The sequence below is a fragment of the Natrix helvetica genome (genome assembly GCF_964273705.1).
Source record: "Natrix helvetica genome assembly, chromosome: 4".
In the NCBI taxonomy this organism is placed as follows: Eukaryota; Metazoa; Chordata; class Lepidosauria; order Squamata; family Natricidae; genus Natrix; species Natrix helvetica.
Genome location: NC_138550.1, coordinates 115,136,900 through 115,149,043, shown reverse-complemented (window position 1 = coordinate 115,149,043; position 12,144 = coordinate 115,136,900). Strand labels below are relative to the sequence as shown.

Genomic DNA, 12,144 nt, shown 5'->3' with positions numbered 1-12,144 from the left:
TTGAATTTGCTTGTTGGAAGCCAAGGAAGATCAGAAAGACCCTGGGACTTTGCAATCATAGTAAATACATGCTGGTTGCCAAGCGTCTGAATCACAATCACTTGACTACGGGGATGCTGTGAAAATCATAAGTTGAAGAACTGGTTGCAAGTCACTTTTTCCAGTGCCATTGCAATTTCAAATAGTCATTAAGGGAATGGCTGTAAGTTGAAGACTACCTGTAATGTGTCCAAAGTAGGATAATTTGAGCTTGGTCATTTGTACCTTGAACTAGAACTCAATGTTGGTCACTTGTACCTTGAAATAGAACTCAATGTTGATTTATACAATAATCTACTTGCTTGGTTTCTTGGCTGTCCAGGTATTCTCAGCATTCTTCTCCAACACCAAAGTTTAAAAGCACCAATACTCTTTCTATCCTGCTTCTTCATTCCTTGTAAAATACGTAATAAAAAACTACTGTATGCAGAATAACATAAAATTTTGAAACGTATATAAAAAACAGTAAAAAATACGTGTTTAATTAAAAAGTGTTTAATTTTTTCTATTTTTAAAAAAATATTTTAAAAACTTGGATGCTGAAAACTATTACTTCTTAGCAATTATGACATAATTATGATAATTAAGAATAATAATTAGTGAAAAAGTCAAATAGATCTTTATTCCCCTGTTTAGAAAAATGTACTATTTTTACCCTCTGAGCAGTTGTTAATTTGTCTTGAAAGTCCATATTTCAACTGAGATCACAATAGAGGTTTATCAAGGTCTTGCTGGAGAAGGATTCTTGGAAATGTAAAACAATTTTGTCTGTTTCTCTCCACAGAATAACTGAAATTACTGGCTGAACAGAATGATTATTAATTAAATAGAATTCACAGCTGTACCGTGGCTTCCTGAATCAATTGTGGTGAGTAAGATGATTTGCATGTTTTTTATATGTATTAAATACATAACACTTTATATGGGGAAAAACTATCTCATAATTTTTATTTTAAGTAGCTGCATTTCTATCAATGACATTTTTCCGCCCCCTCATCAATAGTGTCTCTTCTCCTAAGCACTTTCAAATCATACATTAGAAATGCTGTGCTAAGGTTTCAAAAAATGGTTCTTTTAGTGGAAGTAATGTGCAACATTTTAATATTTAAGATGAAAAATGTATAATGTGTGTTTTGATAAAATCAGAATATATACTGCACATACAATAGATTTACAGAAATGTACATTCTAACTTGCTAATTCAGCTAAATTATCTGAATGAATAAAATGAATGAAATTAATAATTAACAATAAAATATAGCAAAGGTATAATAAAAAAAAACCATTAATGCTGTAGGCTTGGCCTTGGCTTATAATAATTAAACTGAACTAGATGACTCTTGACTCCTTGGCTCATTGTTTCAAAGATATTTCCTTGCCAGATTCCTCAATGCCTTCAGCAATGATAGCAATGTACTTGAAAAGTTTTTTAAAATTCAGGGAGATATTCAGAGATATATCTACTATATATTCAGAGGTATATTTATTCATATAAATATTGTATTATATAGCACAGGAAATGTTTCATAACATATTATAATCTGTTTTGTGATAATTTATGCCAATTTCAATTCTATGGGAGTCATTTTGGATGCATTCTGTTAGTTAGCCCATTTGATGTACCTGGGTTAAAAAAAATTGCCCTATGGCGCACCACTTTGCCCAGTTAAAGGTTACATAAAAAAAGAGTTTTAGTAGTATAGATTACTATGTAGATGACAGGTAGTATATGTTACCATCAGGTAATCAGGTTTTTTTTTGGGGGGATATAGAAATTATTAACTGGCTGTAGTTCTACTCCAACTTTTTCCCCCAATTCTTCATTTTTGTGTGAAATCACCCTATCTGCCTAAAATGAAGAAAGTATTATTTTCTCCATGCCATTAACAAAGTAACAAAAACTCTCCAACTATGAATAACGTATTACAAAATGCACTGAAAGTCAATGTAGCATAGAAGTTATTGGTCTATGCCTGAGTAGCCTACAAAGATCTCCCTTTGATCTCATTAATCACTCTTAGTGATCCATCCATCCATATTGTATGATGATATTAACATCAGACAACAATCATCCTCAGTTGGATACTAGTTAACTTTAAAAGATCTAGAAGATGCTCAAGAAAATGCTGGGCAGATGGTAGATATGGCTCAAATCAAAGATACAGGATTAACTGCAAATGATTTGTGTATTGAAGCAGTTGGAAAGCAGCTGAAGATGCCTTCATCCTGTGATAGATTGATTTGGGCTGATTTTGATTATATCTATATTTACTGCATGGATATAGCTATATATTTTTATTTATATTAGACTGCCATAATAATAACAAAACATTGAAATGTCGTGAAATCATTCATGACAGTGATTTCAGTAATTCAGTAATAAGTAAGTTTGGTAATATTTTGTTCTTCAGGTGAACATGGAAAATATGTAATCAAAGCTGAGTAGTATTTATGGCTACTGGCTTGTTTGGTGAACATGATTCACTTTATTTAAACTTGATTTATTTTGCGGGCTACTACAGGTTAACTTATATCATGAGTGTTTGTGTGTGCATGTACGCTCATACATTGGAATGATTGGCTGCTTTGTTATTCACATTTGCAAAGTGATCTACTTAGGTTTTCACAATACCTAATCAAGATCAAAGGTAACACTATTCAAATAAGGTTTTCAATTATAGTTGCCCATAGGAGATACTGTCAACTATTTTTAATTTGTCTGTGGCAAAAGCCAACAATACAAAACTCAACACATTTCATTTCCAGTTATAGTCTTACATAAAACTAAATTTAAAAGTACCATTAAAAGATGGCATTGCAGCAACTTCCTAGTTGCTTTGCCCATTCTTTCTTCTCTAAAGAGTTTTGGGACAAAATTAGAGCCTTCCACATTGCTGCAAACGGAGGAGGAACAATATTAAAAAAAGAAACAAAGCCAGCAACTCTGGAAAGTAGTGGAGCTCTGTCTCCAGGGAACATTTCAAGGAACAGGCATCATCTTCAGACGCAGACCTGGCAATTCTGTTATATTTCAAATTGCTTTTCAAGGACACAAATATAACAGAAATGGAAAATTATTTCTGGTTTACACTATCCAGTCTACAGACAAGGTTGCCTCTTTCGCATTGTAGGCTATAAAAAAGATTTCCATCAAATTGATTTGCTGCACACTTTGGTGGCCACAAATTTCTCTTAAACACTTGATTCCAAAAGACATATATTTCCACGTCCACAGTCTACTAGATGAAATGTTTGACACATACAGCACTTAGGATACAAGCCTGCTGTTTGTAGAAATCGATTGTCGGCCTAAAAATACAGAAAAGGTTTCATTGCTTCAAGGAAAAATGAACATAAGTGTAATTCTTGGACATTCTGATGAAATAACAAGCCCGTACCAAACATAAACTTTTTCTTCCCTTCTATGACAGGGAAAGATCATATGAACATAAATCAAAGCTGACACATTGATTTGCAAATGTGTATACAGTTAATGTTCATACAGGCATAGTACATAATGCAGGGGAATATTTTAATTCTTCCATAGCCTTTGTAAAAGATTATCATACAATACCTTTTTGTCTTATATTTGATATCTAATGCACTATAATGTATTATAGCGATTACTCTCTTGACCAGTTATCAAAAAGTAGATCAAAAGAGTTGATTGAACTTTCATCAATTAAACAAAGTTTCCCTGATATCTGGGAATTTCTTCCTCACTTTGGAATCTGATACGAACTGCGTTGCCTATTTATTTATTTATTTATTTATTTATTATTTATTTATTTATTTATTTATTTATTTATTTATTTATTTATTTATTTATTTATTTATTTATTTATTTATTTTATTCACCTTGGTCTGCTTGCTTTATGAGTAGAGCAAGTATTTTATTGACGTCATAAGTTTCCGGTTCTTGAAGAAGTGTAGAAGTGCAGAACTTTTAACTGTGAGAACAGATATGTATTCTATATCTGAATAAATACCATATCTGATATTAGACTTATAATTAGAAAATCGAAGAAGGAAAGAAGCTAAAGACTGAAATAATGTAATTCAGATTGTGTGCCATATTATTGATTAGAAACAACGAATGACACATTGCTACTCTAGTACTTCCATACTTAATTTCAATATTAAGTCTTGATAGTTTAGGGAAATAAATGCTTGGAACAAAGTCCACACATATTTTCTGGCATGTTAATGCTGTTATTGGCTGGAATTCTAAACAATATTCTAATCAGGAAAAGGAAGTAATTTCTATCACTTCAGATTTTAACCTTTCTCACAGGATTCTGTTCCCAGATTCCTCAAATTTATAAATAATGCTGTATGTTTTCAGGTGCAAGGGGAAGAGGGGCTCCATTACATGGTAATGAAAACTATTCTGACTGGAAAAGAAACCTGGATCCCCAAAACTGTAATTGAAAATTATTTGGGAGAGCGCAATCCAATAGTGTGTGCCACCCAATTGTATTATACACAGCATTGGTTAAACTAAGGACTCTGGTAACTGTAGGTTTAGAAATGAAAGAAACAAAATGTTAAAAAGTTATGATATTTATGTAGTTACCTACCAAGCACATCAAAAATATATTAAAGTAACCAAAATATATTTACAATCCCGAAGGCATGTCACAACTTTTGAGCACCCCTGATGTTTGGAAATTGAAAGTTGAAATATTTAACATGCCCTAAATTGGGTAGTATATGCTGAAAAGTATTAAGGAAGAGGAGGAATGGACCCAAGCTAAAACTGCTTTTGACAGGGCTCAAACGTTCAGTTAAACCAGATTGTGATGTCTTTGATTTTGACTTGACATCATATTTAAATCCAATCTTTGTGGATGAAAATCATGCTTTATGTGTGAATCCAAGTTTTGGAATTTGTTTAAAAATACGGTTAATGCACTAATAGCATAGTGTGATTTTGGGGGATAACAGTTTGCTGGGAAAATAGTCATCTCTTGCCTAACTAGTAGTATTAAGAGATATTTTTTTTTCTTTTAGAGTTTTCTTTAATTACCAATGTCCAAAAAATCTTTTGGTAAAAATTTCTATATACGGTTGCCCTGATGAAGTAGCCTACAAGGAAAAGAGACACCCCACCCTACCCCAAAATGAAGGAAATTTTAGAAGAATTCAAACTCTCATTTCTGAAAAAGATAGCTTAACCCTTTTTCTTATTACTTCTTTTTAAAGTTGGTATTTAATGGAGGTTATATTCTGCTTTGGTATTTTCCTCCAATATTAAGAAAAACAGGAAAATGATGGTTTTAAAAAGAAATTATAAATAATATCTGTATCTTTTCCACTTAATTCTATTATGACTAAGGTAGAAAAACACAATAATCATGGGTGGTCAAAAGAAATTACATCATTCCCATCTTGATTACACTGTTTTTATCAGCTTAGAAAAATATTTTTTAATTAAAACAAATGTAGATTTATTTCCCATAACATGAAAATCGCTATGCACTAAGAGTACAAGTAATGATACAAGGCTGGAAGGAAGACAATTTCATAGATTAGAGTTTCTTGAAGTGTGGTCCTAGGATCTCCTGGGACACCTCAAAATCAGAATTATTTGGCAGATAGTGAAGATAGTAACAAAAATTTAAAACAATACTCTCACTGTTTTTTCATTTGTTAAAAATAAAGTTGTTTTTCATGAAATATATTTATGTATATCTAATGGGTTCTAATGTTGTTTTTACATGATCCATTTAATAATAAATATTCAATGAATCCATCAGTTTTAATGTTTTATATGGCAAATATTGATAAATATAATCCATACACACTCTTTTGGTGTCTTCCATAATATTTTTTAAAAAGGAAGGGGTTCTGAGAACAAAACTTTAAGAAACACTGACATTTGAAACAGTGTTTTAAGGGAGTTTTTCGTGGTAGGAACCTTCGTATTTCACTATGAATGGCTGCAATAATTGCATCAACATTTTACAAGCACTATTTAATAATAATGATTACATTATAACTTTAAACCAAACCATACTGTATAAACTTATATTTTAACGTTATGAAATATATCTTTAAGTTTTGTGGTGTAAAAAGCTCCATTGTTTGGGGTAAAAAGCAAATTCCTGCTGGAGTGAGCAAGGATGCCATACACAGAGGTTCCTTTTCCAATGGCTTCTAACTGCTTTAGAAAGGGGTTAGGAGGCTCTTTCCCTTGCATTTGGCATCACGGGGGTAATTTTTTTTAATGAAAAACCTCCTTCAGTTTTTTGTTTCAAGTCAGTGTTGACCCCTGGCAACAGCTTGGAAATTTGCTCTTGCAAATGTCTGGACAAGATTTTTCAGAAGTCTTTTGCCATTGCCTTCTTCCTAGGGCTGAGAGAGAGTAGCTGGCTGGCCCAAAGTCATTCAGCTTGCTTTGGGCCTAAGGCAGGACTAGAACTCACAGTCTTCTAGCCTGATGCCTTAATCACTGCACCAGACTGGTTTGATTCAATTATAGATGTTTAATAATTACAAATGCGCTTATTTTAAAATAACAACAGTCTCATCTGGACACGTTCTGAAATTTAAAGAGCAGTTGAGTCAAATCAGGTTATGCAAGAGATAATATTTTTTTCCTGTTTTAAAAACATACGTTCAGGAATTAACTGGACTTTTTCACAATTTCTTAAGAATGTATATATTATCCTCTCTTGCTTTTTAAATCTGAAATACATGAAATAAAGGAACGTTCTAAAAGCCTGAGCATTTTGTGCTTTCAGGCAGCTCCTTCTAGAGTCTAGTCTGTTGCACTTAGTTTTCTTAGCAAATCCCGTCTTTATTACAGGCTTGATTCTGCAGCTGCCTTGCCTATAATTCTTTTGAAGTTCAAATAGCTTCCAACATAGAGTGGACTGCAGACTTTGCCTCTGTGTGTTTTGGTTATGTAACAGATTAGATCATCAGGAGAACTGTGAGATGATCTCAACTGAGTGGAAATGAGAAACTTGAGCAGGAAAGAGAGAATTTTTTAGCTGTATATAAAAAGTAGCTGCTGCTTCCATAGCAGGTGTCTTGAAATATTAAGAAAGTACAATAAAATCATACTACATTTTGTTTTCCCTTCCAACTGGCAAATAATAGATGGAGGATCAGTCAAAGCAGCAGAAGAAACTACTATAGTCACATTTTCTAGAATGTCTTCGATTAGTACTTTATTTTTTCATGTACCTTTGATTCTTCATTTCTCATGCAATGTGGATGTATAGTACAAAGTGTATAGTGTAGTGTAGTATAGTATAGTGTAGTATTAATATTGTATAGTATTAATATTAGTATAGTGCAGTGGTTCTCAACCTTCCTAATGCCGCGACCCTTTAATACAGTTCCTCATGTTGTGGTGACCCCCAACCATAACATTATTTTCGTTGCTACTATGTAACACCGGGAGCCACAAAATCTGGGTGGGTGTGGCCAACTCAACATCACTTCCACCCAGTCACATGACATCCCCCCCCCAGACATGCATACCAAGGTTTCATGGCTCAGTGTTTTCTGTGGGAATAGGGTCTCTCTCTCTTCTCTCTCCCTCCCTCTCATTTCTGTTTTTCTCTATTTTTCCTCTCCCTTTCTCTTCTTCCTTCCTTTCTTTCTTTCCTTCCCTTTCCCTCTTTCTTTTTCTTTCTTTCTCATTGAATACGATAGCAAATCCAAAATAAAGTTATTAATTGTGGGAAATTGCTTCTCTGTAATCTTTTCATAGTGAACTCTAAGTTGATAGAAGCTGGCAAGATTGTACTAACAGCAATAGGATATATATTTTGATTTCTTTTCAGTTTGACAATATAATATGTTATCCAATCTAATCTTATTTTCAGATGCATTTTTTTTGCCATTTCTGTTATTTTCTTTTTAAAAAATCAGACTTGCTTCCAATTTGTGCCTTCTGGCAAACTGCATTTTTTGGCAAGAGATCTAGCTTGCCATTGCTTTCGTCATAGGTCTGAGAAAGTTTCTTTCTTTCTTTCTTTCTTTCTTTCTTTCTTTCTTTCTTTCTTTCTTTCTTTTCTCTTCCTTTCTTTCCCCCTGATTTGTTTCCCTCTCTTTTCCCTCTCTCTCATTCTCTCCCTTCAGCTCTCTTTCATTTCTTTCTCCCTCTCCCCCTTCTCCCTCTAATTTGTTTCCCTCTATTTTCCCTCCCTCCCATTCTCTCCTTCCAACTCTCTTTCATTTCTTTCTCTCTCTCTCTCTCTCTCTCTCTCTCTTTCTCCCCTTTTCTCTTTCATCTCTTCTTGCGTGTGCAAGCAAAATACCCTCCTGGGCTGGGATCATGGCGGTGGGGACAGCGACTCCTTTCACTGCTGTCACTGAGAAGTGAGTAGCTGGCTGCGCAGGAGACTCCTCAGCGCCAGACTCAGGTCGGGCCCCTTCATGTTGTCTCAGGAAAGAGACTGAGCAGCTGTCTCTAGATGCAGAGAGGGAAGAGTTCCAGAGCCCTGCGCAAGGAGAGCCCTGTGCAGTGCAAGAGAACTGGAGCTCTTCCCTCCCTGCACCCAACCAGTTGCTGCTGCTGCTCACCATTCTCCTCCTTCCTGAGCCAACACGAAGGGGACTGCGGCTCGCACTGACCTGAGCCTGGCGCTGAGGAGTCTCCTGCGCTGCATATCCAGTTACTCACCTCATTGCGCAGTGGCGACAGAGGGAGGAGAGTCGTTGTCCCCTCCACCTTGATCCTGGCCCAGGAGGGTGTTTTACTTGCGCACACGCGCGCAAAAGATAAGCACAAGAAAAGGGTCGGAGCTCTTCCCAACACTGAGTTGCCTGTGAAGGACGCAGAATCACAAAAGCAGGCGAGGGGCTCGTGCCTTCTCGGGGCAGAGAGCAGATTGTGTGATTGGGTCAGCAGGGAGCCGCAGGAAAGGGGCCAAAGCCTATTAAGACTGTTACCCATACTAAGCATGGGTAACAGCCTTAATAGGGAATCTCAGACTACGTGCATCCTACATTCCTTTATTTTATTTTCCCCGTCTTGTTTTACGCCTCAGAAATGGTACCTCTTGGCTTCTGTAGCTTTGCCCATCAACCTCCATCACTCGGAGCGAGCTGCTTTCCCAGCATCCTCTGTGCTGCACGCATCTCTCTTTTCCCCATCCTCGCCTCCATTCCAGCTCCTACTTTCCCACCCACCACCACACTTCTCCTTCTGCCACGCGGGGAACCCGAGCCGCTTCTTCCCTTTCGAGCCGGCTTCTCGCCAGCCTCTGTGGGAGGCTCCTCAGTGACCCCTGTGAAAAGGTCGTTGGACCCCAAAAGAGGTTGCGACCCGCAGGTTGCGAGCCGCTGGTATAGTATGTATAACTGTATAGTATAAAACAAGCATTCTCAGTAGCTTTACTGTAAGATTTTACTTGGAGTAATACATTGTCCATTTTGTAAAAGATATGGCTAATTTTCCTTTTTGAGGAAAAATTGCTAGTCTCATATGTACACAAACCTATCAAGAATGTTAAAGCTACTGAATGTCTCAGTAGATGGCAGCACCTACCTGACCCTATTTGAACTGGATCTGGGCTCAAGTCTCAGTATTTGGATGAGAGACCACAAAGGAATACTAGACTATAGGTTAGAGCAGAAGATCAGAAACGTTATGGAAGAAGGCAGTGGTAATTCACTTCCAAAAGATTTCAAAGAAAACTTCATATATGTGTTGATGAAATCACTGCAAATTGATCTTTACTGAGTGAGTAATTTATACCAAACACTAAGCCATTGGCACATCATGCTTAGCTAAAACTATGAGTTAATAAGTTCAATAAGCTGTAGACATATAACAAACCAGGTTGTAAAAAATTTGTATCTTTATTCTGTCTTCTTGTTTCATCTTCAGTATGGATGTCTAGGTGAGCTTGAATACATACAAACACTCCAATTTTAAATGTTAAATTATCATATTTATACATGGTCTAATAAGTTGTGGTGTTTCATATGCAGTAAGAGGCTATAATGATAGTCGTATTATCTTTGCAACATATTTATATCTTGTCTACAGATACTATTTTGTAATTAATTCTAGTTTAGAATTTTTTTTTATGAATGGTTTGTTTCTTCTAAATTATAGTTAAAATTAATTATAGTTTTGGATTCAAATGTATCAGTACATTTCAGTAAATTGAAGATAGAAGGAATACTATAATAAATATGCTTCTAAATCTTCTCTTGATTCTACGGGAAGAGAGGAAAAATGCAGAAGCTGAAGCCATAGCCTACTTTGAATCTGAATTGGATCTCAGTGTGACCTGAAATTAAATATAAGACTAATCAATAGATTATGTTGCATCAGTTATTAGAATCTGAATTTATACTACATGCTGTGCCAAAATAAGGAATTGGAAAGCAAAGCCAGTACATTAAAGTGACCTACATATCTGAACACAGTTTAGAACAGGATTGCACTATATTTCTTGGCAGCTACAACTGTGCTGGCATAGACATCTCATCAATTTATTTCTTGTAGCTGCTTTTGCCTGGGCTTTTTCTCAGAGGAGCTTCATTTCCAGTTACAAGGAGCAAAGATTTGGGTGCATAATAATTAAGAAGTCAGGTAAATGAAATTCAAAAATGACAGCATGCCGTGCATATGTGGGACAAGCAATTCACTCTCTAACCTTTGATAACGTTCAAATGAAATCTCAATTTTCATGATCTATTAATGAAAACTGAAGTGTTTCCTTAATGCAGATGAGTGAGCCATTCTTCAAGTCATCAAAAGAGAAAGGAAAAATAATAATTAGAAATCATGCTTGAAAGAACTATCTGTTGTGTTTTTAATGGCAGGTTGGCATTTTTCTCCCACCCCTCAAATCATGCTAGAAGAAAATTACCAGTGAGTCATGATATGCTGTAAGTGCTCCAGCAAGAGCATTTAAGAGTATGATTCATAAATAACTGCTTCAGAAGATTAAAAAAAAACCTTATAAAGGCTTCATTTACAGGATGAATGTAATCAGTTTAAGTTTGTAACATGTATTCTAGGTATCTTTAAAGCAATTTACTGGAAATTCACTATCAGTCTCACTCTCTAGATTTTTTTTGCGTAAAATGATATGTCTCAGATGTTTTAGGAATATACCACACAATACCTTATTTGGGGAGCTTATCACGGACAGATAGATTTAGATAATAATATGCACATTTTCCTAATGACATCTATGTTGAATGTTAAACATCTTTTTCAGCATAATGATATTAAATCTATATTCAAAAGAAATTCATGATTAAACAATCCTGTCTTCAAATTCTTATGTGTGAAAAAGGACCTGGATTAATGATGGGATCTTGGTTGATCATATGATTAAAGTAGAAATTCAAAGTATTTCAGCAGGATCTTTGAACTGCTGGCTTGAACTGAGAATGACACAAATGATTCCAGGCTAAAGAACTTAAGTAGGGTCAGGTCAAAAACTAATTAAACTAAATAAGGTTAATAGGATTATTTCCCTTGTACATAATTCACTCATATATAGAATTACAATTTAGTGGCAGGTTTTGTAGAGACTTGAGGATTATATCTAAGTCCTTTGGAAATCACATGTAGCCTGGTGATTTGGGTTTTCACTGGATTAAAGAAAAGAAAACAGAAAGTGGTAGACAAGGCTTTCATGTAGCCATTGTTTTTCTGTCTTATTATGGATGCTGATGCTCAAATCTTGTGGAAGAATAGGCAGCAGCATCAAGTTCAGACCAAGATTTACCATTGTTGTATTCCTTTTTTTCCTGCATCTATTTTTCATAAAAGAGAAAAAAAAATCATCTTCACATAAAAAAGATAATTTCTTTTATCTTTATTATATAATAAATAAATAATATAAACAATTAGGATAATTATTTAGATTAAAGATAATGAGATAAAATTATGACATGTTCTAATTTTTCCTGCTTATTTTACACCCAAATTAATTTTCTTAAGATTGAGGTTGTAATATCAACATTCATGAGCAATTGAAGATATTGGTGCTTAGAGGAATTTTCTTTATGCTCCCATAGCATTTTTTAAAAAATCCCCCCCTATTTAGTATCAGTTTAACTGAATTTTATAATGATAAAACTCAGATAAACTCTTCATTCCCAGGGGGCGGGGTGGGG

General features: G+C 34.9%; 1 protein-coding gene across 1 annotated transcript in view; it reads left to right on the top strand.

Annotated features, from left to right (window-relative positions):
* Positions 1-12,144, top strand: part of LDLRAD4 (low density lipoprotein receptor class A domain containing 4) — a 301,736-nt gene that overhangs the window by 48,777 nt on the left and 240,815 nt on the right. Inside the window, exon 2 of the mRNA XM_081952764.1 lies at positions 824-907. The gene's annotated coding sequence lies outside the window, so the exon portion shown is untranslated. The remainder of the gene's footprint in view (positions 1-823; positions 908-12,144) is intronic.